We start from the raw sequence: 26,892 nt of genomic DNA, 5'->3' as shown, positions 1-26,892 counted from the left end.
CAGACTTTCAGGGCTGTGCGGATAGTGATGATTTTAAAGGAATCTGTTTATAGATCAAGACCTTCATATATACCCTTTGCTAAAAGCCTGAAGATTCGCCTTTTCCAACCCCTCTTTCAAAATCCCTTCATCCACTTTACAAGAGAAAGACAAGTGCTCTCCTATCTGAAATCCCACTACAAAAACTTGCAAGGACACCAAAAAGCCAGTGCAAAAAACCGAAAAACGAAGAAATCAGGATGAGGCACATCTCTTAATGATTAATTAAGGCATCTGTAAGCACGTTGTAAGCCTTCCCATTTTTCTGTCTTTATTTCTGTCAAGAGCAAAGAGGGATGTTAGACATCACAGCCATTAGGCTGTCCTGATGGCAGATTACTGTACATAATGTGGCCAATGGATTCATGAGGATTTTCTTTTAAGGGACTCATCTCTTCCATACCCTGACCAGTGTCAAATAATTCTTTGCTCTTAATGGAGAATCCAATAAATGCAAAACAGAATCATTAATAAATATTGCTTACTAAATAGGGCTTTTATTTCAAGTATTAAAATGTAAGCAATATTTTTCAGCTGCTCATAACACTCATTCCCCAGAATACACTAGCTAGCAATAAAAAACCTTCAAACAGGTTAGTGACACTAATTCTTCTAAATGTAACTAGAATACTTTCTAGACCACCAGATTCTTCAAAAACACACTGGACAAAACCTGAGGACTAAAATGTTATGAGATTTATTTTAAATTCATCCTGTGATACACTAAGTTAAAGCATTTTATCTAATTATCTCATGAACTATAGATATAATTTATTCCATGAAGTATCATTTAATTTTATAAACTATGAAGTTAAATTACATTGAATTTTCTTCTCATTTTATTTCATAATATGTGTAATGTTATCTACTATCAAAAAAATTCATGTTTTTAGTCTCACATCCTTCATTTAAATACGTAGAGATATTTTGCTCATGACATATATGACATAAAGAGTTATTTCCAAAGCAATCTCTACGATGCTTTACCACAAAAGCTGATAATCAGTTTTCAACACCAAAGAAGTAGCATGCTTTTAATCACAACCCTTCATTCATGAATCATGTATCTTTTAACTACATATTACATGGCAGTATTATAATTTAAGTAATTAGAAATGGTATATAGATTTATTCTTATTTATATAGCTTATTAATATGAGTACATCTACATTACTTAACCTTGATTTGATTGGCTTTATTAATCCATTTCTAAAAATGCATCCATAATTTCTTTCACAGTACTTTCTGTAATAGCTTTGGAAATGTTTATTAATCAATTTGTTTGAATTAAAAACTGAAGTCAAATTTTATGATCGAAAGTCCATCCGATTTACCTAATTGATTTGGCAATGCTCATAAACAGCAGACATTTTCCATAAACTCAGTTAACTAAATCCACAGACTGATGGTCTCATGGTTTTGGCAAAAAGATATTATTGAAAGACATGAAAATAGTAAGAGTCTTTAAAATTGTATTATCAAAAGTGTATTAAAAATGTTTTAAAATACTTCTATTTTCCTAGCCCTTTCTGAAAACATTGGTTTAAGTGAGGCACCTGTTAGGATAAAAAGATACAACAGTATAATTAAATTCTTTGATAAAAATCTTGGTAATATTTTGGAGATAATACTTGTCTAAAATTGAGAGAATGAATGGGTAGGTAATCAGTACCACCCTGAGACCTTCCTCCACTGCTGGGCGGCTCCCGGGGGAGCAGGGAGTCCGCACAAAGCCTCTGCCCTTCTCTTCCAGTCCGGCCAAGCTGAGTGGACTCTTCCTGCTCTACTCCTGCGTAGAACCCCAAGGGATCTGATACTTCTAAACTGAAATCTAGCCTTCCATGTCATTATATGTAGATAAAGAGATAGATCGATGATGATAGAGATCCAGAGAATCTATTTCACTTGGCAATGTATGAATTTGATTTCAACAGCCCGTCTTCATTCATGGGTTCTAGATCTGTACATTTGCCTGCTCACTCAGATGTGTGTGTATCCCCCAAATCAGTACTTGTGGGGCTTTGTGGTTATGTGTGGACATGCACAGAGTGGTGACAATTTTGAGTGGCCCAACAGGCAGGTTCCTGGCTGAGGCTGAAGGAGGCGATACCCTGACCTCTCGTTTCAGCCCTCATACTGTGAACAGGCGATCTTTCCAGACCTAGCCAGTGCCATGTTTCACATGTTTTTATGACTTTTGCTGGTATTTTGGCTGTATTAAATGGCCCCCAAATGTAGTGCTATCTAGTGTTCCTAAGTGCAAGAAGGCTATGATGTGTCCTAGAGAGAAAATAGATGTGTTAGATACACTTAGCTCAAGGCTTTGTTACAGTGCTCTTGGCTCTGAGTTCAATGTCAATGAATCATAATACATATTAAACACCTTTAAACAGAAACACACATAAAACAAGGCTATGGATTGATCAGTTGATAAAAATGCTGTGAGTAAATGCTCTCAGGAACCTAACCCTGTATTTCCCTCGAAGCAATGATTCAATATTTGCTAAATCAGTGCTTGCAGCAACTTTTTACCACCTAGCTTCTGGAAATATCAAGAATCAACTGTATATTTTTACAGAGTTAAATATATGTTTTGGGGCTTCCTTTACATTCAGCCCTGTGAATGTTAGGGCATATAGGGTTATAAATCAATCTTTTCCAAATTTTTGCTTTCTAAAAAAAAAAAAAAACTGAAGGAAGATCTAATAAAATTGTTAACTGATAGATTATAGAAAATAATTTTTACGATGAATTTTTTTTGGATTTTCGCATGTAACTCGGGGGTTCAAGCAATTACAACAAAACTCCTTCATTCTTACGTGTTGTAGTTATATGAACGTGGGTGCTGCCTCTTTCAGCTATAAAAATGAAAAATAGGACCAGAATTGCTGAACCCTGTTTAATCCCATCAATAGCTGAAATAAATCATGTTTCCCATGGAGATGTGAAGTACTTGGGGGAAAAAGTACCTCATTCATCTCACAAAAGGTGATTTCCAAAACAATTTTGTCTAATAATTGTTTGTAAAGGTCTCTATCCCAGGATGGCCAGAGCCCAGCCCGTCTGTCATTCTACTCCTCCGCTCTGGACCACGGGCCACTCACCGTGACCTTGATGCCTCTGCCTCCGCTGTCTGCCCCGAAGCCCTCACCTCTTCAACTTCATCTCACCCTCCAGGCAGCAACTGAAACATCACTTCCTTAAAGAAGCCTACCCTGGTGCCCCAATCTAAATTGTGTCCCTTGGCAATCACATCACCTTTTATAATTATATGTTTATCGGTATAATTACTGGTTTAACGTGTGTCACCCCGACTAGACTTTGCTCCGTGAGGGCCTGTTCTCTGCTTCGTTCAACACCATTCTCGCGGTGGTGAACACACAGCAGATTCTCAACAAATATCACACAAACATCACACAAATGAAGTAAGATTGATAAATAAATTAGCATTGTTTTCTTTGCAAAAACATCAGCTCCCACGTGAGTCATATCTTTCTTCCACTTTTTAGCCCTAATTTTAGAGACTGAAATTCATCTATTTTTGAAAAGCTCTTCCTACCCTCTGTGAATTCGCACTCCCCCACAATCTGAACACACACCTCAAAACCCACCTTTTTGGTTAAATCCATAGCAATTCCGCCACCAGGTTCTATTTGTATGCGTGCCCATTTTAGTTATGTTTTCTATTACTTTTAATGTATATTTTTGAGAGAGAGAGAGACAGAGACAGAGACAGAGCATGAGCATGAGCAGGGGAGGGGCAGAGAGAGAGGAAGACACAGAATCCCAAGCAGGTTCCAGGCTCTGAGCTGTCAGCACAGAGCCTGACGCGGGGCTCGAACTCTTGAACAGTGGGATCACGACCTGAGCTGAAGTCAGACGTTTAGCCAACTGAGCCATCCGTGCCCTGGGAAAGATTTCTAACATCATGTTTCTAGCCTGCCCTTGGCCCAAATCTCATTACGAGTTGTTTTCAGAGACTGAGACGTGGGCGTGTATGGCATGCTATTTTAGGTGTGTACAACGTAAAACAGGAATGGGGTACGTAAGGTGACTGAGCCATGACCCAGGAGAACCCCAATTAACTGGAGCAGTAGACCAAATCCACCATGACCCAATTTCACAGGGGTGTATATAGAATACATTTGCATCTAAAAAGCTGATTTTACCAAAACATAAGAGAGTAGATGTGTTCAATAATAGTAACGGTGAGGGCGCGTGATGGCTCAGTTTGGGTTTGGCTCAGATCATGATCTCACCATTTGTGCGTTCAAGCCCCACACAGGGCTCCGTGATGACAGTGTGGAGCTTGCTTGGAATCATCTCTCTTTCCCTCTCTCCGCCCCTGGCCCCCTCAAAATAAATAAATAAGGGGCACCTGGGTGGTTCAGTCGGTTGAGCGTCCGACTTCGACTCAGGTCATGATCTCCTGGTTTGTGATTTCGAGCCCTGCATCGGGCTCTGTGCTGATGGCTCAGAGCCTGGAGCCTGCTTCGGATTCTGTCTCTCCCTCTCTCTGCCCCTCCCCTGCTCACGTTGTCTCTCTCTCTCAAAAATAAACAAAGGTGAAAAAAAAAAGAAGTGAGGTCTTTGATTTTGTACGAAGACCCCTCCATATTGCATCAGTGCCCAATAATCAGGGCAATCAGCCGGCAGGGAGGGGAAGACCCCACTGGAGAAACACCTCTAAAGACACTCGGGCTAAGGGCTGTTTTTTTGTATCAACCTTAACCCTTCATACGAGAGAAAGAATCTGCTGGCTCTCAAATTAAAACTGAGAAGAGCTGACGACATCCCGTACAACTGTTGGTCCCCACCAGGCTACACGGGTGTCTCCCTCACTCAAGGTTATTAAACAGAGAAAGGAACACAAGAGTAACAGCATGGAGCCAGAACCAGGCACCGTTTTGAATTCCATACCAGTGACCCCCATAACCTCCCTCAGTTCCGACCACCCTTCAGTGTAAGCTCTGATCTACAGTGGAATTCCTTTGAATATTTCCCCCTTCGAGTGAATACAGCGTCCAGCTTTCTCAGTAGAGAGTTCTGGAAACACACTGCCAGAGGAGGGGGCCCTCCTGCCCTTTCCGGCAGAAGCGGGGGTCGGTGGTAGAGGCGTGAGTTCGTTCAGCAGAACCCACGCCAGCCACGGGCCCGAACTGGTGCCTCTGTGACCCTGGCGATACCCTTTCCAAAGCCCTTTCAACATGGAAGCCGTGGGCCCTGAAGGGCTCCCATCCCTGCGGACGCCCACTGCAAGCCCCAACCATGCCTGCTCATCGCCAGCTTGCTTTCCAGAGGGCGGTCTGTTCCTCTCCCAGAAGCTCCAGCCTGGCCAAACAAGGTCACTTTTTGCTACTCGTGGGCTGACCCACATCTTCTCCAACGGAGGTCTGAGCTCTTTCCAGGTCTGTCCTGCCCGCCTCCCTCAGCCTGTGGAACCACACGGAGTTTCCCTCTACCGTATACTTAGTCTTTCATCATGATTAATACATTCTCACATGAAACTTCCCGAGTTGAGCCTACTGTGTGGTTTCTGTCTCCAGACGGGACCAAACCGCGGGTCCTTTAAGTATATTGACTCGTTCACCTCCCATCCCAACCCTATGAAGTGAGTTCTACTTTCAACCTTATTTTCAGATGAAGAAGTTAGGGGAGATTAGGTAACTCACACAACAATTAAGCCTTTATTGTTAAAGATCCTTGAAAGTGTGGGGCGCCTGGGTGGCTCAGTTGGTTAAGCATCCAACTTCAGCTCAGGTCATCATCTCACGGTTCGGGGGTTCAGGCCCTGCATCAGGCTCTGTGCTGACAGCTCAGAGCCTGGAGCCTGCTTCGGATTCTGTGTCTCCCTCTCTCTCTCTCTGGCCCTTCCCTGCTTGAGCTCTGTCTCTCTCTCTCTCTCTCTCTCTCTCAAAAATAAACATTAAAAAAAAAGAAAGAAAGAAAAATGCAGGCCAGAGAAGTCAAGGTGTCACCAGCTGGACCCCAAGACCTGACCTTGGCCGCCCACCTGCTTCTCCTCACTGACCTCCATCCCACATTTTTCCCTGGACTCTTCTCTCCAGCTTAACTCAGGCACGTGGAAAGCAAACCACCTGTGCAGCAACAGCAATGGTCCTGACGGGTCCTCTAGCCGACCCCGATCACCCAGGCCCGTTTGCGTGAAACCCGACAAGCACCTGCACAGAGGGACCATGGAATGACCTCTAGAATGACTGACGGCTAACTTTACCTCATTGTAATAGAAAAGCTCTGCCCAAGGAGGAGCAAAGGCCTCATTTACATAACGTACATCGTATGTGCAGGCATGTTTCCCTAAAGGCACACGTGTGACCTCGTGCCTGCCTCTACATGCAGTCCCAAGGCTTTCCTTCCTAAATACTCGTCCTAAGTGAGAGGAACACATTCATCCTCCCTCGGGAGTCACCACTTTGGAAACCATTTGCCACAAATAAAGTTCGTGCGACAATGCACCTCGTGGGGTTTCCGACTCACCAAGGAGTGAACTCACATTGGTTCCATTACAAAGGCAAACCTACAAAATTTAGATCTGCTCCAAGAAATAACTAGAACGAGGGGGTCAAACATACCCAGCAGAGGTTCCAAGAAGAAATGGAGATTCATAAATCACTCCCCGGGAGATTTCTGCAATTATTGTTATACAACCTCCTCCAAACCCTTCTGGCACTTTCTTTACAGGCGGGCACCTGACTCTGTCTGGAAACGCACTGAGGGTCCTTTCACTTGTCATCTGGAACGTTCTCACACCTCAGCCCCCAGTCGCAGTGCTATATCTACCTTAGAATATAGCTTACATTTACCAAAAGTACTTTCTCTACCTTAAAAAATATAAAAATACCTAGAAAATGACCCCTGAACGGGGACCTTTATATCTCAATGTGAGCCTAAATATTCAAGGACAGAAATCAGGTCTGTCCCCTTGTATCCCCAGCAGCACCCTACAACTGTAAGCGCCCTGTAAGTACTTACTGAGTGTGTTTAATTCACAACGAAGCCTGGGAGAATAACATCTAAATCTGTCCAACTGTCACAGAAGGAACAATGGGTTCCATAAAGACCAGAAAAGATGAATAGAATTGATTGTGTTTGTTGTCAGAAACAAAATTCATTTCTTCCTGCTAATTGTTTTAATCTTAATGTTTACAAAAGACAATGAACACCAAGCTTTTCAGTATGGATAGTAAATTTTGATAATTTCTTCCATTCTATGTTACAACAGAAACACTTTAGTTCAATATACTGTAATTGATTGCTAAGCCGTGGTGCAGAATGGCGATTTGTAACAGTTTGTTTTCACACACACACAAAAGAAATTGATTCAAAATGGCAGAAGAAAATTATAGCAATTAACATAACCGTCCAAAGCAGTGCTGTCTAAGCACATAAGATCACTGGCATAGTCAGAAATTTGCAATAATTTAGACTCACAAATCTGTCAACTTAAATCAAGAACCTTAAATTCCCAATTGTAAATCAAGTTGTAAAAATCGGTACCCATCTAGAGACAAACCTGAGGACTTCCCTAGGCCTGCTATGGAAATAACCAATGTCATCTGGGCGCCTGGGTCGTGATCTCCCGGTTCGTGGGTTGGAGCCCCGCATCGGGCTCTGTGCTGACAGCTCAGAGCCTGGAGCCTGCTTCGGATTCTGTGTGTGTGTCTCTCTCTGCCCCTCCCTGCTTATGCTCTCTCTCTCTTTCTCTCTCAAAAGTAAATAAACTTAAAAAAATATTTCCTAACCAATGTTATCCAAAGACTTTTCTCAGACTCTTGTCTGGTAACATGCTGCTGATGTCGGTAACGGAGGCCACTCCCAGGGAATTCACCCAAGTCCAGAATGTCCCCCGAGCGTGAATTAGTATCACCTCTGTGGAGGTATTCTGTCTCTCGGGTCACCAGACAGATTCCGTTTTCTGTTCTGAGTTGAGTTGATGGGCAGTTCCCACATCGACACGCTCAAGCATGAATCTTACAGACATGGAGACTGAGTCTGGAGAACGCCTGGTGACCTCAGCCCTGGGAGCCACCCTGAGTTTGCATTTCGTCGTACCCAATGAGGCTGAGCTGGTTCTCCGGCATCGCAACTTCTGCATTGTTTTCACACTGGGTTTCGTGGTGAAGGCTTGCGTGAGGCTCAGATCCATCTAGATGAGCTCGTTTTTCTCTCTGCTTCCACACAATTCACTCGCACAGTTTGGTCCCATTGAGAGCGTTCACAAATAGGTCTTGTATTCCAATTCAGAAGAACAGGGTGGAGCTTGAAAGTCCCTTGTCCGGGACTTGTCACCTTGAACTTGCCTCAGAGAATTGCTGGTGTAGACGGCTTCTGTTCTCTACCTGTGCTCTCAGCTAAAATCATCAGTAGGCAGACGATCCTTCCTAGATCCTCTAGGAAGAAGTAGGCAGGAGTCTGTGCACCTGAGTTTGTGGAAAGCCTTGCAATAGTCTGTTTCCAACAATTAGAGATAATTTGCTCTCCACCTGACTCATTTGTGCTGCCTGATTTCCTGTTCTTTGAACCCATGTTTCTGACCAAGTTCGCATCAAATTGCTTAAAATAACAGATTTGCTTTCGGCAACTTTCACAACCTAGTCCCTGACTGTATTTCACTCTGAATTCTTACTTCCAGTCTCCTTCCCTGTAAACAGAAGAGGATTCGTGAAGGACATACATGACTAAACTTGAAAGTCTGCATGAGTTTACCTGACTCCGAGCCTCCCGGGCAGCTGAGTGATTTGGACTGTGGGCAGGGGTGTGTGAATGGAGCCGGCTCCGGGAAAGAAGAAGCTGTGATCCTGGGGTTTGGGTCCCTGCTGCAGGAAGGCGGCTGTGAGGGCCCCGGACACCGGGCAGAGACACAGAAAAGGAAGGGGGTGGAATCTGGAAGCCCGACTTCACCGAATCCACGGGACGTGGAACCCGTCCTGCTCACTGGAACCGAGCGTGGCCCCGAATGCCCTTCGGCGCTGCAGGAACCGTCATCCTCTCCGGCCACCTAGGACTAGTGGCCGCGGTAAACTCCACTGTGGGCCGGTGTATCCGCTAGGGACGGAGTCCACCACGAGGCCTCTGACCCTGCTTGTCGTGGTCACCACAGAGCAGAAAACGTGAAGCTTTCTTTAAAATTAGAGCGCGCTTTATCGTGTTTTGCTTATTAAGGCCATTTAAACAGAACAGCTACTATCTTTGCTTCCACGTGGTAAGCTCCTTGGAATCTCCCGATTGGGGTGTCTTTCTCATTCATGGTGGGCCCCTTGGACCACACCTGAGAGTTATCCTACTAAGATGACTATTCAAGGGACACACCCAGTACTCTAGGGTGGGGGCAAGCCAGGTCAGGAAGACCACCCATGTGAATAAGCACCGGGGCCTCCAGCCTGACCTCCAGGGAGGGGAGCTGGAAACCGAGTTCAAACACGTGGGCAATTGATCAATCAATCATGCCTAGGTAACGAAGCCTCAGTGTGATCTCTGGACGTCAAAGCTGGGCTGAGCTTCTAGGACTGACAACTGAGCATAGCCACACATCAGGGCCCAGGGAGGCGCAAGTTACCTGAGTTACCTGATACAATGGAACCCACATCTTTAGCTTCCTGGACTGTCCTTCGTCTATTCCTGTGGCTGATTCTAACATGTGCCCTTTCCCTGTAGTAAATGTGTCCGTGAGTATAACGATTCTCAGTGAGTTCTGTGAGATCTGGAACCTGAGGGTAGTTCTGGGAAACCTGTAAACTTGCAGTTGCTGTCAGAAGTCTTGGACGGACGTGACGGTCTAGAGAACTGTGCCCCTAAGCTTGAGTTTGGCTAATTCCAGACAGATGCCTTTTGCCTCTCCTGGACTTGAAATTGGACATGGTCCGCCATTGTGTCGTCATTTTGAAGCTCTTGGAGATTATTCTTTCTCTGAGAATGGCCTCATTCACACTACATGGTCTTGCCCTCCTACCCATAGTTGGCTAGACATGGGGTCAACCCTTGACCAAAACTGGTGAGTCAGATTCTCCTCCTACCGGTGTAGACTGGGACTGAGAGACAGGCAATCGCTGTGTGGGGCCACATGGTGCAACGTTGGCTGACTTGATGGGGAAGCGAGTGTGTAGGTAAAGGACAAGAGAAGAGCCCCAAAGAGAGAGGCAGAGATGAGCAACAAAGCTTTCTTGCGTCTCCACGGCCCTTAGTTTCCAGTTGCCTCCCCGAGCTTTCCCCTGAAAACTTGAATTGGTTCTCGTGACTTATGACAAAATGTCCTATCTGATCCCCGATTGTTTCCCTTCAGTCTAGTCTAATCCTTGGGCCCAGCCCCCCAGTCCTGCCCCATCCACGGTCATCTCTATCTGAACATGACCTCCACCATGGCAAGGATCTCCTGTAACTTTTTCGATACAGATAAATTGTCATTGTATAAAATAATCACTCTAGAGACGCAAGTTTTTAAGGTTAAGACACCTTTGAAATGCAGGATACTTAAAGGGATTAAACACTGAAGCAGCTCGGAACAGGGACCGTCACTGGAAGCGGGAGAAAAAATGAAAGGCCGTGGAGATGTTCAAGCCCCTGGTTCACGGCAGTAAATGTCTGCTCGATGACCTCATGAGATGTAGAAAGAACAGAAGGGCACGTCCAGTTTGTCCCAAAGGATTCAAGAATAAATCCTACATGTAAGTTGTGATTCAGACAGAGTAACATGTTCAGTGTCCTGTGACCATGTCTCCCTGCAGCCTGAGCCTCCCTTGTCTACCCCAGGGTGACGTTTAAGGCATTCCCAAGGTTGGAAGATAACCACTAGGGCTTAGAACTTGGAAGTTCGAGGCTGATGTAGCGATTCTGTGACTGTGTGCAGAACTTCACTCAGCTCTGCTCACTCCCTTCATTGTTTCCTGTATTATTTGTGGACACGTGTAAGTTCCTGGTAGATTGCAAGTTACTTGAGTGTAAAAGCCACACCAGATTTACCTTTATCTCCTTTGTGGGAGGGTGTTTTGTACCTAGTAAGTGTTTATGTGGACTAAATATTGGACAAAGAGACAGAAGAACCCAGCTTCCTTTTAGGAGAAAGCAAAATATATGACTCACCATGACCCTACTAGATGGACATTCTTCCCGTATTTGCTACATATCGCCATGCCTCTCCTTTTTCCTTAGATGTAACCATGCACGCCTCCAGGACCTAAAGGCATTGTTTTGCAGAAGAAATAGAGTTGCTGGCGCACCTGGGTGGTTCAGTCAGTTAAGCGTCCGTCTTCGGCTCAGGCCATGATCTCACGGTTCATGGGTTCAAGCCCCGAGTCGGGCTCCGTGCTGACAGCTCAAAGCTCGCATCCTGCTTCAGATTCTGTGTCTCCCTCCCTTTCTGCCCCACCCCCAACTCACACTCTGTCTCTCTGTCTTTCTCTCTCTCAAAAATGAATAAACATTAAAAAATTTTTTTTAAAAAGAAGAAACAGAGTTGCTGATATTTTAGAACTATGGTGTAGCTGGCCGAACAGTGGCCTCCCCACAATGTCCACATCTTAATTCCCAGAATCTAGGAATATGTTACATTACATGGTAACAGGGAGTTAAGGTAGCAAATGGGATTAGGGTTGCTAATCAGCTGACCTCAAAATGTGGAGATTATCCTGGATTATCTGGGTGGACCAGAGAGTGCTTAAAAGCAGGAAAGGGACCCACCCCTTGGTTTTGTTCCGGTGAGACTCATTTTGGAATTCTGATCTCCAGGACTGGGGACGGGCTGTCCAATGGGAGGTCGAGTCACAGAGGAGCGCAGCGATTGAAGGAACAACCTCAAAGCGGGGGGTGGGATGGAATGCTCTGGAATTATCCCCTGCCCCCACCTTCCGTCTTTGGCAAAGTCCACCTATCCAGGAAGCCAGCGAGTCTGGAAAAGATGTTCCCTGCCACACAGCACAGAGGAAGGCAGGATCTGAGAGCAGGTAGTTCAGTGCTAGAAATGCCTTCCAGTAGCTGCTACCTCGCAGGAAATGAAACCTTTTGTGGCCATGGGAAGGGAAACGTCTGTGGCCTGGTCCTCTCCGGTCTTTTATTTCCCACTGACCACGTCCCAGTTCAGTCTGGCACGGTCACTCCTTTGTATCAGGGCCTTTGAGACTACACCCAGGTAACGTCCAGTTGGAGATGGCTCAAAATTCAGGCTTCAGATATTGTCACGGATGTTGGATGCCCTCTGCCTGCTCTCAGTTCGCCTGCAGTGACAGCGGACAGCATCTGTGCACACGGGCCACTTCTAGACTCTGGGACCCACACCTGTGCTTCTCTGCGGAGGCTTCCCCAGGCACCCCACAAGCTTGCCTGTTCGGGAAAGGTCACCCCCAACGTCCGGGACTTAACGCCTCAGTGGCAACGCTCAGTCGGCCTGGGACGGTTGCCGGTGGGGAAGTCCTCCTGCTTCCCTGGCCCCTGCTGGAACATCCTGAGCTGCAGGACATCCACACTGCAGGACCGAACCCTGGTCACTACAGGGGGAGCCCGCACGATGGCACGTCCTTATTGGCTTTTCTCCCTCCCCTAGCTCATGTTTCCCGCTCCCTCACTTGCGTCTAAGCCCTTGTCTTAGAGTTTATTTCAGGGACAAGCAAACTAAGAAACATGTAAGGTAACCAAAGTCTTGCTAAAACGTTGGCTGGCCCTCCCACCGTGGACGTGGTGTCTGCTTTTCACGTGAGCTCACACCTCCTGGGGCGTCGTTGGTGATGCTGGGGTGCATAGAGAGGTATTTATACTCCGACATGCCCTGTGACGGGGGGTGGGGGGCGGGGGGGGGAGAGGACAGGGTTCGGCAAAGAACGCTACTCTGTCTTTTGGGAAGCGCTTGGATTCCGGGCCGTTATTTGCCTGTGGTTACTACACCCCTCCTTTGGCGTGGCTGCATAACACATTTCTGTTCTGTAGGTACTTGTTTTCCAGTTCTGGTATGTGTCCATGGCACCCGGCAGGCTTTAAAAATACAGATCCCAGGGCACGTGGGGGGCTCAGTCGTTTAAGCGTCTGACTCTGGATTTCAGCTCAGGTCACGATCTCACAGTTCACGGGTTCAAGGCCCGAGTCGGGCCCTGTGCTGACGGCGCAGACCCTGCTGGGGATGCTCTCTTTCCGTCTCTCTCTGCCCCCCCCCCCCACTCATTCTCTCCCCTCCCCACTCTCTCTCTCAAAATAAATAAACAAACTTAAAAAAAAATACAAATTCCTGTGCCCCAACCTTTGATTTACAGAATTTGTCTCTCTGCGAGTGAGGGTGTGTGTGTGTGTGTGTGTGTGTGTGTGTGTGTGTGTATAAACCCCAGCTGATTCTGATGCGTGGTTCAGTCTGGGAACTGCACAAGAGCTGAGCATAATCTCTCCATTTCTTACCTTTAATGGGAGAGCATGACGAAAGTCAGGCTGGTAAGACAACGCGTGGGACGGAGGCTTGTAACAGGCGGTAATTGAGACACTAGAATGTTACAGCTCCCTAATGAGGACGATTTAGTGACGACGTCGAAGCCTGCGCCCGGATCGCCGAGAAGTCTCTCAGACCGGCCTGTCACCGCCACAGCCTGTAACGTAAGGACACAAGCCTCTTCGATGGTAAAGTGTCATCCTTGAATATCTTTTATGTAAATGTAACCTTTAGGTGAGGAAGGGGGGAGAGACAATATAATTGGGGAATCGAACGCAGGGGTTGAGCACCTCGCGGAGTACTGGCATATGATCACAAGGCTGAGAAGCCCGTGACTTGATATCTGGGTGAAGAAACAAGGAAAAACACCTGGAACTCGTTCTGCACCGTTCAGGTAGGGTTCTCGGAGGTCTATTTCCAACACGACATCAAGCAGCAGACGCTAAACCAACCGAAAAAACCTTGCGAAACCGCAAATCCGGAAGGCAGGTGCAAACGATCTCTTCTCACTTGCTATATCTACTTCACAAAATCGTGAGCGCTGAGCTTTTACAACCCTCCGTCGAAATGCAAAGAATACACGTTTTCTAATGCCACAACACCCTTGTGATTAAATCTGTCAGCCTGCCCAATTTCCATCCGCCCTCCACACGCCGCGGGGTCTGCACAAAGTGCTATGGTGGCGGGGGCTGGTTTCTGGGAGCCCGAGGTCCTCCCTTTGTGCGGCCTCTGTGGGTCACGTGGCATGCCGCAGCGCCCGGGGCGCGATTCACAAATGCAGAAGTGAACGAATGCATGTGTTCATCGAGCTGCACAGCCCCCCACACTCCCATAGTCGAACTGGCCTTGCAGGCTTTTCCGGGCGTTGCCAAACATTGTCGCACACGGCCCGTGCTAGGGTGCGGACAGCAGCAAGGCCGGGCGTCAGTCAAGGTGATGGAAACGGCATTCGCCACCTGCTGATGGCAAGGGAAGAGCGGAGCTCCGTTCCGATTTGTGCAGACGTGGCTGGGGACTTTACAGGGAGAAGTTGGGTGGGGGGACACAAGTCATCACAGAAGTGAAAAAGGACAAAGCACAGGCCAGTGTAAACGTCATTAGGCAGCTATGTCCGCTAGCTGGCAAGTGTCAGAGTCAAGACCATCATCCCACCGGATCGGGAGGCAGAGGCCCTGTCTTTCCTGATGGCTGTCATGTCCCGGAGAGAGACACCCGGAGTTACAGGAGATTCATATACACCTCGGAGGGACAGAGACGTTCACAACTGTATGCCCTTTATAGCGAATGCTCTGAGAGACAGAGGTCAGAGGCCGATTGGCAGGTGTTGGCTAGAACAAACGGTAAATTCTTTCCACAGCTCTGAGCTTTTCCAGACGGGTCAAAGCAGGGCTGGGTTGTCCCAGGGACGCTGGCCTCAGCCTGACAGAAACCGTGTTCGCGTTTGCTCATGTCTCTTAGCACGGGGAGTTTGGGGAGTCACCATGTGCTGAGAATTCTCTACAGTTCCTGGGGGCCTTGAACCAAACGACGGTGAGTGAGACCAGCTGCCTGTTTTCAAGGTCTTCACTACGGAGACAGGAAGAGCACAAATGCCACACGGAACAGAATATTATACAGGTGGGAGGAACTTGTTTTTACACAGGGCAGCGGAAAGGACTCATGGCCGTTGTCACGGAATATGGGACAATGTTGTGGATCAGCAACGAGAGAATGCTAGGAAATGAACCAGAAGCCAGAAAATTTGTAAACGGGATGCGCGAATACACTGGAAAGTGGGCAGTCTGAGCGCCGGCAGCCCAGTGAGAGAAAGGGCAAGGTGGACACAGATGGGAGATTCTGGTGTGGAGAGGGAACACCATTTTCCTTTCGCCCTTCTAAATTCTCTGCTGTAGGTCCTGCCACGAAAGACAGATTAACAAGAAAGAAAGAAAATTTTTTTCTTTTTAATTTTTTTAATGTTTACTTATGAGAGAGACAGATTGCAAGTGGGGGAGGGGCAGAGAGAGAGGGAGACACAGAATCGGAAGCAGGCTCCAGGCTCCGAGCTGTCAGCACAGAGCCCGACGTGGGGCCTGAACTTGTGAACCACAGAATCGCGATCTGAGCCGAAGTCGGACACTCAACCAGCTGAGCCACCCAGGCGCTCCAAACAGTAGTTTATTAATACACAGACCTCATGTGTACATGGGACACGCCTGGGGAGAAGCAAGTACATCTCAAAGAGGTGGCTTGGAACTCAGGCTTCGGTACAGCTTCAGCTAAATCGAAGAGAGCAAAGCTGTGGCTGAGGCCAGTTCTGGGCAGGTGACCAGGAAAAGTAAACGGGACTGAGGTTCGTCATGCAGATCTGAGTCGTGTCTTCTCCGTTGGTGAGCGTGTCCTGAGACGTAGCCATCCTTCTCTCCCTGCCACAGGAGGGGGGATAGATCCCCTTTGCCATTGTCCAGTCCCTTAGAAAAGGCTAACGTCCATTCTATTTCCAAAGCTTCTCCTTCCTGTGTTTGCTGTTTCCCAAAATAATCCGCTCATAATAACCCTGCTGCCAAAGAGGCATCTTCTGCCACCATGGCTCACACAGGCCTGGCTCAGCCCCCGGGCAAGCCCGTGAGGGGCGGGAAAGGCTGGCCGCATCCGGCTCTGTGCCTGCACGACAGGCTGGAAGCGGTTTCCCCGTCACACCTGGACAAGGATTCTCAGACCCGGTCTGAAGCGCGGCTGGCAGGACCCAGGGAAGCACAAGCCACGTGGAGACCGCCCACGAACTCCAGGCTGACATCCGCGTCCACACTCAGCAAGAATAAAGCTAGTGCACTGAGTAAATTGGGGGGAGGAGAGAGAGCTCATTGATAAAGTTTGATGAAGCATCTGGCCAACTCCTGTTGTTTCTTGTGTTGGTTTTAGCCATTCCGACAGGTGTGAGGTGGCATCTCATTGTGGTTTTGCTTTGTATTTCCCTGATAATGAGTGATATTGAGCACCTTTTCATGTGTCTGTTGGTCATCTGGACGTCTTCTTTGGAAAAGTGTCTACTCATGTCTTCTGCCCATTTTTAATTGGATTATTTGTCCTTTGGGTATTGAGTTGTATCAGTTCTTTATAGATTTTGCATACTAGTCCTTCATCAGATATGTCATTGGCAAATATCTTCTCCCCTTCTGTAGGTTGCCTTTTAGTTTTGTTGAATATTTCCTTCACTGGGCAGAAAATTTTTATTTTGATGAAGTCCTGGTAGTTTACTTTTGCCTTTGTTTCCCTCGCCTCAGGAGACATCTAGAAAAATGTCGCTACAGTCCATGTCAGAGACATTATTGCCTGTGTTCTCTTCTAGAATTTTTATGGTTTCAGGACTCACAATTATGTCTTTAATGCATTTTGAGTTTATTTTTGTGCGTGGTGTTAAGAAAGTGGTCCGGTTCCATTCTTCTGTATGTTGCCGTCCAGTTTTCCCAACACCATTTGTTGACGAGACTGTCTCTTCCGCATTGGATAGTCTTTCCTCCTTTGTCAAAGATTAATGGACCAAATCAATGTGGGTTTATTTCTGGGTCCTCTATTCTGTTCCATTGATCCATGTGCCTGTTTTTGTGCCCGTACCATACTGTCTTGATTACTATGACTTTATAATATAACTTGAATCTGGAATTGTGATATTTGCAGCTTTGCTTTTCTTTCTCAAGGTTGCTTTGGCTATTCAGGGTCTTTTGCTCTTCCATACAAATTTTAGGATTGTTTGCTCTAGCTGTGCGAAAAATGCTGTTGGTATTTTGATAGGGATTGCATTAAATGTGTAGATTGCTTTGGGGAGTATAGACATTTTCACAATATTTGTTCTTCCAATTCATGAGCATGGAAAGTCTTTCTGTTTCTGTGTGTCTTCTTTAATTTCTTTCATCCATGTTTTATAGTTCTCAGAGTACAGGTCTTTTACCTCTTTGGTTAGGTTTATTCCTAGGTATCTTATTATCTTTGGTGAAATTGTAAACGGGACTGTTTCTTAATTTTTCTTTCTGCTGCTACATTATTGGTGTATAGAAATGCAACAGATTTCTGAACACTGATTTTGTATCCTGTGACTTTACTGAATTCATTTGTCATCTCTAATTGTTTTTTTGGTGGAGACTTTAGGGTTTTCTATATATACTATCATGTCATCTGCAAATAGTGCGAGTTTAACTCTTCCTTACAGATTTAGATGCTTTTATTTCTTTCTGTTGTCCGATTGCTGTGGCTAGGACTTCCAGTACTATGGTGAATCAAATTGGTGTCTTGCTCCTGACTGTAGAAGGAAAGCTCTCTGTTTTTCCCCATTAAGGATGATGTTGGCTGTGGGTTTTTCATATGTGGCCTTTATTATATTGAGGTGTGTTCCCTTTAAACTTATTTTGTTGAGGGTTTTTATCAGGAATCAATGTTGTACTTTGTCAGATGCTTTTTCTGCATCTATTGAAACGATAATATGGTTCTTATCCTTTCACTTATTGATGTGATGTATCACATTGATCCATTTGTGAATATTGAACCACGCTTGCATCCTGGGAATAAATTTCACTTGATCGTGGTGAATGATTTTTTTTTAACACATTATTGGATTTGTTTTGCTAATATTTCGTTGAGGATTTTTGCATCTATGTTCATCAGGAATATTGGCCTGTTATTTTCTTTTTTAGTGCTGTCTTTATCCAGTATTGATATCAGGGTAATGCTGGCCTCATAGAATGAATTTGGAAGTTTTCCTTCCTTTTCTATTTTTTGGAATAGTTTGAAAATAGGTATTAACTCTTCTTTAAATGTTTGGTAGAACTGGCCTGTGAAACCATCTGGCCCTGGACTTTTGTTTTTTGGGAGGTTTTTGATTGCTGATTAAATTTCTTTGCTGGTCATCTGTTAAAATTTTGTATTTCTTTCTATTTCAGTTTTGGTAGTTTATGTTTCTAGGAATTTATCCATTTCTTCTAGGTTGTCCATTTGTTAGCATATAGTTTTTCATAATATTCTTTTATAATTGTTTGTATTTCTGTAGTGTTGGTTGTTATTTCCCTTCTCTCATTTGTGATTTCAGTTTTTTTTTTGATAAGTCTGGCTAGAGGTTTGTCAATTTTATTGAGTTTTTCAAAGAACCGGCTCCCGGTTTCATCAATCTGTTTATTGTTTTTCTAATTTCTATATAATTTATTTCTGCTTTATTTATTTTTTATTTTTTTTAATGTTTATTTATTTTTGAGACAGAGAGAGACAGAGCATGAATGGGGGAGGGTCAGAGAGAGAGGGAGACACAGAATCCAAAACAGGCTCCAGGCTCTGAGCTGTCAGTACAGAGCCCGACGCGGGGCTCGAACCCACGGACCGCGACATCATGACCTGAGCTGAAGTCGGACATTTAATCGACTGAGCCACCCAGGAGCCCCTATTTCTGCTTTAATCTTTAGTATTTCCTTCCTTCTGCTGGCTTCAGGTTTCGTCTGTTGTTCTTTTTCTAGCTCCTTTGGGTGTAAGGTTAGGTTGTTTATTTGATATTTTTGTTGCTTCTTGATGTAGGCCTATATTGCTAGAAATTTCCCTCTTAGAACTGCTATTGCTACATCCCAAGGTTTTGGACTGTTGTATTTTCATTTTCATTTGTTTCCATGTACTTTTTAAAAATGTATATTTATTTTTTAGAGAGAGAAAGAGAGAGACAGAACAAGCAGGGGAGAAGCAGAGAGGAGAGGGAGACACAGAACCTGAAGCAGGCTCCAGGCCCTGAGCCATCAGCACAGAGCCCCACACAGGGCTCGAACTCACGAACCGTGAGATCATGACCTGCACCAAAGTAAAATGCTTAACTGACTGAGACACCCAGGTGCTCCTCCATGTACTTTTTAAATTTCTTCTTATATTTCCTGGTTGACCCATTCATTGTTTAGTAGCATATTACTTAACCTCAATGTATTTGCGGTGTTTCCAGATTTTCTTATGGTTGACTTCTAGTTTTATCCTGTTGTAATCAGAAAAGATGTATGGTATGATTTTGATCTTCTTGAATTCATTAAGGCTTGCTTTGTGGGCTAATACATGACTTATTCTAGAGAATGTTCCATGTACACTTGAAAAGAATGTGTACTCTACTGTTTTAGGATGGATTGTTTTGTTAAATCCATCTGGTCCAGTGTGTTATTCAAAGCCATCGTTTCCTTGTTGATTTCCTGCTTAGATGATCTGTCCATTGATGTAAGTGGGATGTTAAAGCCCCCTAGTATTATTGTATTATCATCAGTTAGTTCCTTTATGTTTGTTCTTAACTGTTTTATGTATTTGGGTGTTTCATGTTGGATGCATAATTATTTACAATTGTTATATCTTCTTGTTGGATCGTCTTCTTTATTATTATTTAGTGCCCTTCTTTGTCTTTGTTTTAATGTCTACTTTGTCCAATAATGTCTACTTTGTCCAGCTTTCTTTTGATGTCCATTTGCATGATAGATGGTTCTCCATCCCCTCACTCTCTAAATTTTTTTTTAACGTTTATTTATTTTTGAGACAGAGAGAGACAGAGCATGAACGGGGGAGGGTCAGAGAGAGGGAGACACAGAATCTGAAACAGGCTCCAGGCTCTGAGCTGTCAGCACAGAGCCCGACGCGGGGCTCGAACTCACAGACCGCGAGATCATGACATGAGCCAAAGTCGGCCGCTTAACCAACTGAGCCACCCAGGCGCCCCTCCATCCCCTCACTTTCAATCTGCAGGTGTCTTTAGCCTAAAATGAGTCTCTTATAAGCAGCATATAGATGGGCCTTGTTTTTTTACGCATTTTGTCACCCTGTATTTTTTTTTGTTTGAGCATTTAGTCCATTTATACTGAAAGTAATTGCTGATAAGTATGTAATTATCGTTATTTTGTTATTTGTTTTGTGGTTATTTCTGAAGATCCTACCTGATCCTTTCTTGTCTTTCCTTCTTTTGTGGTTTGTTGATTTTCCTTAGACATGTATTTGGATTTGTTTCTCTTTATTCTTTGCATATTTATTAGTAGTTTTGATATATGGTTACCATTAGATTTGTATATAGCCTCTTCTGCAAATAGCAGTCTATCTTAAGTTTATGGTCATTTAAGTTTGAACCCATTCTTTTCTCCTCTTCTCACATTTTAGACATATGTTATTATATTTTATGTGCTTTTTTGTGAGTTCCTTGACTGCTTTTTTACAGAAATATTCCTTTTTACTGCTTTTGTTTCCACCTCAATCTGTCACTTTCGGTATTTCCTTTCCACTCAAACTGTACCCTTTAATAGTTCTTGCAGGGCTGGTTTAGTGGTCACGAGCTCCTTTAATGTTTGTTTTTCTGGGATGTTCTCTATCTCTCCTTGCATTCTGAATGATAGCCTTGCTGGATAGGGTATCCTTGGCTGCAGATTTTTCCCATTCAGCATGTTAAATACATCATGCCACTTCCTTCTGGCTTGCCAAGTTTCTGTTGAAAAATTTCCTGCTAGCCTTATGGGTTTTCTCTCGTAAATTACTGACTTCTTTTGTATTGCTGCTTTAAAATTTTTTTTGTCACACTATTTTGCCAATTTACTTACATTGTGTCTTGGTGTGGATCTGCTTTTGTTGATTTTGTTGGGGGTTCTCGATCTGGATATCTGTTTCCTTCCCCAGATTAGGGAAGTTTTCAGCTATTATTTCTTCAAATAAATTTTCTGCCGCCTTTTCTCTCTCTCCTCTTTCTGGGACTCCTATAATACTAATGTTATTATGTTTGATGGAGTCACTGAGTTCCCTAAGTCTATTCTCATTTTACATAATTCTTCTCTCTCTCTCTCTTTTGTTCAGCTTAATTACTTTCCATTAGTCTGTTTTCTACGTCATTAATTCACTCTTCTGCTTCTTCTAGTCTGCTGTTTATTCCATCAAGTGTGTTTCTCATTTCATTTATTGAGCACTTTATCTCTGCTACGTCATTTCTGATCTGTCTGTAGAGGATCTCACTCATGTCTTCCACTCTTCTCAAGTCCAGTGAGTACCCTCATGATTGTTGTTTTCAATTCTCTATCAGGCATGTTACTTACATCCATTTCACTTAGATCTTTGGATGTAGCCTTGTTCTATTCTTTCATTTTGGACAAATCCTGTGTCTTCTCACTTTGTCTAACTCTCTGTGCCTATTTCTATGTGTTAAAGTTGGCAACATCTCCTGGTCTTGAGGGTAATGGCCTTATGAGGAAGAGGTCCTATAGTGCCCTGTTGTGTAGTGTCCCGTTTCCAGGGCCTGGTGCATCCAGGAATGTCTCTAATGTGTGCTCTTTGTGCTCTGCTGCTTTGTCCTGGCTGCTATATCCTTAAGGCCAGTCATCTATAGAGTCTCTCTTTCTCTGCTATGTTTGGTACTGGCCTGAATGTGGTGCAGAATGAGGCCTGTCACCACCACCACTGGAACTGAGGCTCTACAAAACTCTTGTGTCCAGAGACACACTGCGAGCAGGGGTTTGGGCCAGTCTTCTAGGGGAGGGGGCCCACTGTGCTGGGACTGAGGCAAGCTGACCGAGAAGAGACGATCCCCTGGAAGGAGGGGTGGGGCTTGGTGTAAGCAAGTTAGGTAGCAGCGTAGGCTCTGTGCTAGTTCCCAAAGGTGGCCCTGTGCTTCCCAGAGAGGTTTCTCTGTGAATGCTGTCTCTCAGGGTCGTGCTTGGAGAAGAGCGAATGACCTCCCCACTGTGTGCCCAGGTGCTCTCCAGAGCACTGTTTCCATGTTGCATGTCTGTGCATTGTTTACCTGCCTGCTACCCAAGAGCAGTGCAAAGCCCTCCAGGCTCTATGCCAGCCAAGCCTGCTGACCTTTAGAACTCCAGGCTTAAAGCCCCACTAGTTACAAGAACTCAGGAGATTTAGTCCCTCTTGTTTTCCAAGTCAATTGCTCTGGGGGTTCGTCTTCCTCGTGAGCTCCCCTGTGCCAGTCTGTCTCTCACCCTTCTTGCAACCATGGTTCCCTCCCCATGACAGTAGCCATGATCCACTTCTCTCCCAAACCATGTCTCCACACTTCCTACCTTCTTCGACGTGGCCTCTTCTCTACCTTCGGTTGCAGAGTTTGTTCTGCCAGACTTCAGGTCGATTTCCAGAATATTTAGGATGATTTGATAGTTATCTAGTTGTGTTCATGGGACAAGGTGAGCCTGGGGTCCTCCTCCTCTGCCACCATCTTCCAGCCCTCAGTTTAAATGAGATAATTTTCGGGGCGCCTGGGTGGCTCAGTCAGTTGAGCGGCCGACTTCGGCTCAGGTCATGATCTCGCGGTCCGTGAGTTCGAGCCCCGCATCGGGCTCTGTGCTGACAGCTCAGAGCCTGGAGCCTGCTTCAGATTCTGTGTCTCCCTCTCTCTGACCCTCCCCCGTTCATGCTCTGTCTCTCTCTGTCTCAAAAATAAATAAATGTTAAAAAAAATTTTTTAAATGAGATAATTTTCATATGCAATTCCAACAAATGTTCTTCTATTGGTAGACCAGCGTTAACATTACTTAATGGAAAACTCAAGTATAGAATACTCCATGTGTGTTTTAGGGTTTTTTTGTTTGTTTGTTTGTTAAAATCTGAGGATGATAACATTTTCTTCTGATTAGTTCCGTGGTCACTGATGAATTAATACCTTAACAATTCTCTCGTGTGAGCCTATAAATCCTCTAGTATTTTAAAAATCCATAAATTTTACAACTCACCTCCTATCTGCCCATTTGAACTTGCCGCGGAGGTAAGGACTCATGGTGACAACAGAACGAACTGATTTAGAAAAAAACGAGATCCAGGAATTACCTACTATTACTTAACTCCAAGCACTTAAAACAAAAGAATTTATTGAGACAATATAGTAAGGCTGCTAGAGTCCTTCCTGAATAACCATAAAAAGATAACTAAATTTTTTCTTTCAAAAACAACCCAAGAATAATGAAACCGTAACTACCTTTTGGAGTGTAGACTAAATTAGCTTCATATACCACTAAATCACATCCTAAGGTAGATACTAAAAACCAGTAGCTGATAGAAAGCTGGAGATACTAACCTGTGACTATCTTAGTTATAATACTTTCTCCCCCAGACTACTAGCCAGTAATTGGGACATATACACTTGAGGATATAGAGGCGATCACCAAGTGTTTAAACCAGCGAGTAGCATTATTACGTAATGAGCTCATTTCTTTCCCTTGAGTTTATTTATAAATGATAAAACCACTAGACGGATGAAGAAAAATCCAAGGGCAGAGCGCTCCTAGGGGTTTATAACTCAGAAATGAATTTCTGTGTGGGTTAATATTGGCCCAAAAGAAGGACATCATTTATGTATTTCCTTCCTCTGTTAATCCCGGATTCTCAGGATGTTGCCTGAGATCATTTTAACGAGTGATTTTTCCAGTGGCAGACAGTGACGTGCATAAAAGCCAGGGGACGCTCCTTTGCTGCAAAGCTTCTGAACACGAGCCCTGGCATTAGACCCGCGTCTGTCCCTTACAGTGTTCCCTCGGCAAGTTATCTTCCCTTTCTCCGCTTTGGTTTTTCTTCTGTCAATTGGAGGTAATAATAGTATATACTTTACAGGGTTGAAGCGGTGATCGTATTGCCTAATTCGTGGAGAGCACGTTAGAACAGTGCCTGACAATAGACTGCAGTTACTAGTTGATATATCAGTCCAGAGTTTGGGTTGTTGACTCAGATCATATGGAATAACTAAAACGAAAAGGAAAACTTTCTGCCTCTCGCGGTGACTTACGTCACGCCAGAAAGCGTCACAGCCATCTCACCACTGCTCTCCCGGCTCTCCAAATGCAAGAGCATTCATTTCGTCCTGGTGGTCTCTCTGGAGAAAGTGCTTTCTGACAAAGAGGTGAAGGTCGCTGGTGCAGGTCTGTGAACATGGGGGTTGCCGGGGAACTGATGTGAAATGACCAGAGAACTCGTGTGTCCCTGTCTGAGCACCAGCTCCTCCCCCACTAACAGGTGGCACTAAGGAATGAGACTCACACGTGCATGTGCTGTGGCCGCCTGGCTGTTTGCTGCCGTGCAGGCAGGGCGGGTGCCCCACTCGTCCCAGGGTCGTTGATCTCAGAGCCAAACTCTGGTCTAGAGAGTGGGAGTCCCTCTGCTTCTGGTCAAGGTAGGGCCGCCCCAGATCCGGGTGGACTGGCTAGTCTGGCACTGAGGGCAAGGCCATCCCCGTGCCTACGACAGATCTAGGAATAGGTACGCCGCACGATCGGCCAGCAGCAGGCAGGGAAGTCTGCACAGGGGAGACTGGAAATGTCTTTCCTCTCTTAGAAAGATGAGCGTCCTGTCTCCCAGCCGTAGGGTGTTACTGCACGAGGGTGGGGATCCTGGGAAGACGGCACGTGCTGAGGCCGAGAGGAGGAGAGCAAAGCAGGAGGGGGACGCTGGTGACTGCTGAGCCCCCCAACCCCCAGCCCTGGGACCGTGTCCTGGGCCCTGTTGTTACAGGAGGGGATGAATCGGCCTTATTGTTTCAGCCACTTCTTAAACTAACATGCGTCCACCCTCCTGAGGTCTCGGGAAGTACGGCCATGAGTTACCAGGCCTGGGTGGCGCCCAAGATTGTGTTTCCCTAGGTGACAGTGACGATGCTGGTCCGTAAACCACACCTGCAGTATGAGGGTCCAAGCTACCCTGGGCTGGGTGTTCTGCTCCCTGCAGCTTGGGGTGCTTTCGGTTATGCGGGGAATCGAAATGGAACGGGGGTGGAGAAGGAAGCTAAAAAGAAAACAGACTAACTGTCTGCATAGCTGGGTCTCTAAACCCAGCCCCACATTTGTGCTAGTGATCAATTCACAGAAGACGACAGAGGAAGAGAAGAGGCCGGCAGAGAGGAACCAAAACAAGAGCCAGAATTTCCTGGTTTCCATCCCATTCCTCCATGAGGCCCAGCTGCATCCCTGCCCTTAGGAAAACCCTCTGCTTCAAGTGTCTCAAGCCGATTTCTGTAACTTGCCCCCAAACAATCCTATTAGTTAACCGGTGGGGTCGCGTATGTTTTTGCTTCTTGAACTGGCAGCTTTGAGACGCCCCAAGGCACTGACTATGCTCTCTAGGACTTCACATTTACATGTGTGGATATTTACAGAGGTAGGTATTATATTTATCTCTATTCCTAGAGGCTGGATATATATTCACTTATCAGTTTATTCCTCAGCACCTAAAATGGTGTTTGATACATCCTAAAAGCCATTTATGAAAAGCCCACAGCTAACATCATCCTCAATGGGGAAAAACTGAGAGCTTTTTCCCTGAGATCAGGAACACGACAGGGATGTCCCCTCTCACTGCTGTTGTTTCACATAGTGTTGGAAGTGCTAGCATCAGCAATCAGACAACAAAAGGAAATCAAAGGCATCAAAATTGGCAAAGATGAAGTCAAGCTTTCGCTTTTTGCAGAGGGCATGATATTATACATGGAAAATCCGACAGACTCCACCAAAAGTCTGCTAGAATGGATACATGAATTCAGCAAAGTCGCACGATACAAAATCAATGTACAGAAATCAGTTGCATTCTTATACACTAATAACGAAGCAACAGAAAGACAAATAAAGAAACTGATCCCATTCACAATTGCACCAAGAAGCATAAAATACCTAGGGATAAATCTAACCAAAGATGTAAAAGATCTGTATGCTGAAAACTATAGAAAGCTTATGAAGGAAAATGAAGAAGATACAAAGAAATGGAAAAACATTCCATGCTCATGGGTTGGAAGAATAAATATTGTCAAAATGTCAATACTACCCGAAGCTATCTAGACATTCAATGCAATCCCAGTCAAAATTGCACCAGCATTCTTCTCGAAGCTAGAACAAGCAATCCTAAAATTCATATGGAACCACAAAAGGCCCTGAATAGCCAAAGTAATTTTGAAGAAGACCAAAGCAGGAGGCATCACAATCCCAGACTTTAGCCTCTACTACAAAGCTGTCATCATCAAGACAGCATGGTATTGGCACAAAAACAGACACATAGACCAATGGAATAGAATAGAAACCCCAGAACTAGACCCACAAACGTATGGCCAACTCATCTTTGACAAAGCAGGAAAGAACATCCAATGGAAAAAAGACAGTCTCTTTAACAAATGGTGCTGGGAGAACTGGACAGCAACAAGCAGAAGGTTGAAACTAGACCACTTTCTCACACCATTCACAAAAATAAACTCAAAATGGATAAAGGACCTGAATGTGAGACAGGAAACCATCAAAACCCTAGAGGAGAAAGCAGGAAAAGACCTCTCTGACCTCAGCCGTAGCAATCTCTTACTTGACACATCCCCAAAGGCAAAGGAATTAAAAGCAAAAATGAACTACTAGGACCTCATGAAGATAAAAAGCTTCTGCACAGCAAGGAAACAATCAACAAAACTAAAAGGCAACCAACGGAATGGGAAAAGATATTTGCAAATGACC

At 45.0% G+C, this 26,892-nt stretch overlaps 1 protein-coding gene across 5 annotated transcripts in view; it reads right to left on the bottom strand.

Annotated features, from left to right (window-relative positions):
• Positions 1-26,892, bottom strand: part of DNAH14 (dynein axonemal heavy chain 14) — a 407,059-nt gene that overhangs the window by 325,503 nt on the left and 54,664 nt on the right. The window lies entirely within an intron of this gene.

This window comes from Panthera leo, chromosome F3, assembly GCF_018350215.1.
Source record: "Panthera leo isolate Ple1 chromosome F3, P.leo_Ple1_pat1.1, whole genome shotgun sequence".
NCBI lineage: Eukaryota > Metazoa > Chordata > Mammalia > Carnivora > Felidae > Panthera > Panthera leo.
Note: the sequence above shows the minus strand (reverse complement) of the source record. Positions and strands in the feature narration are given on the sequence as shown.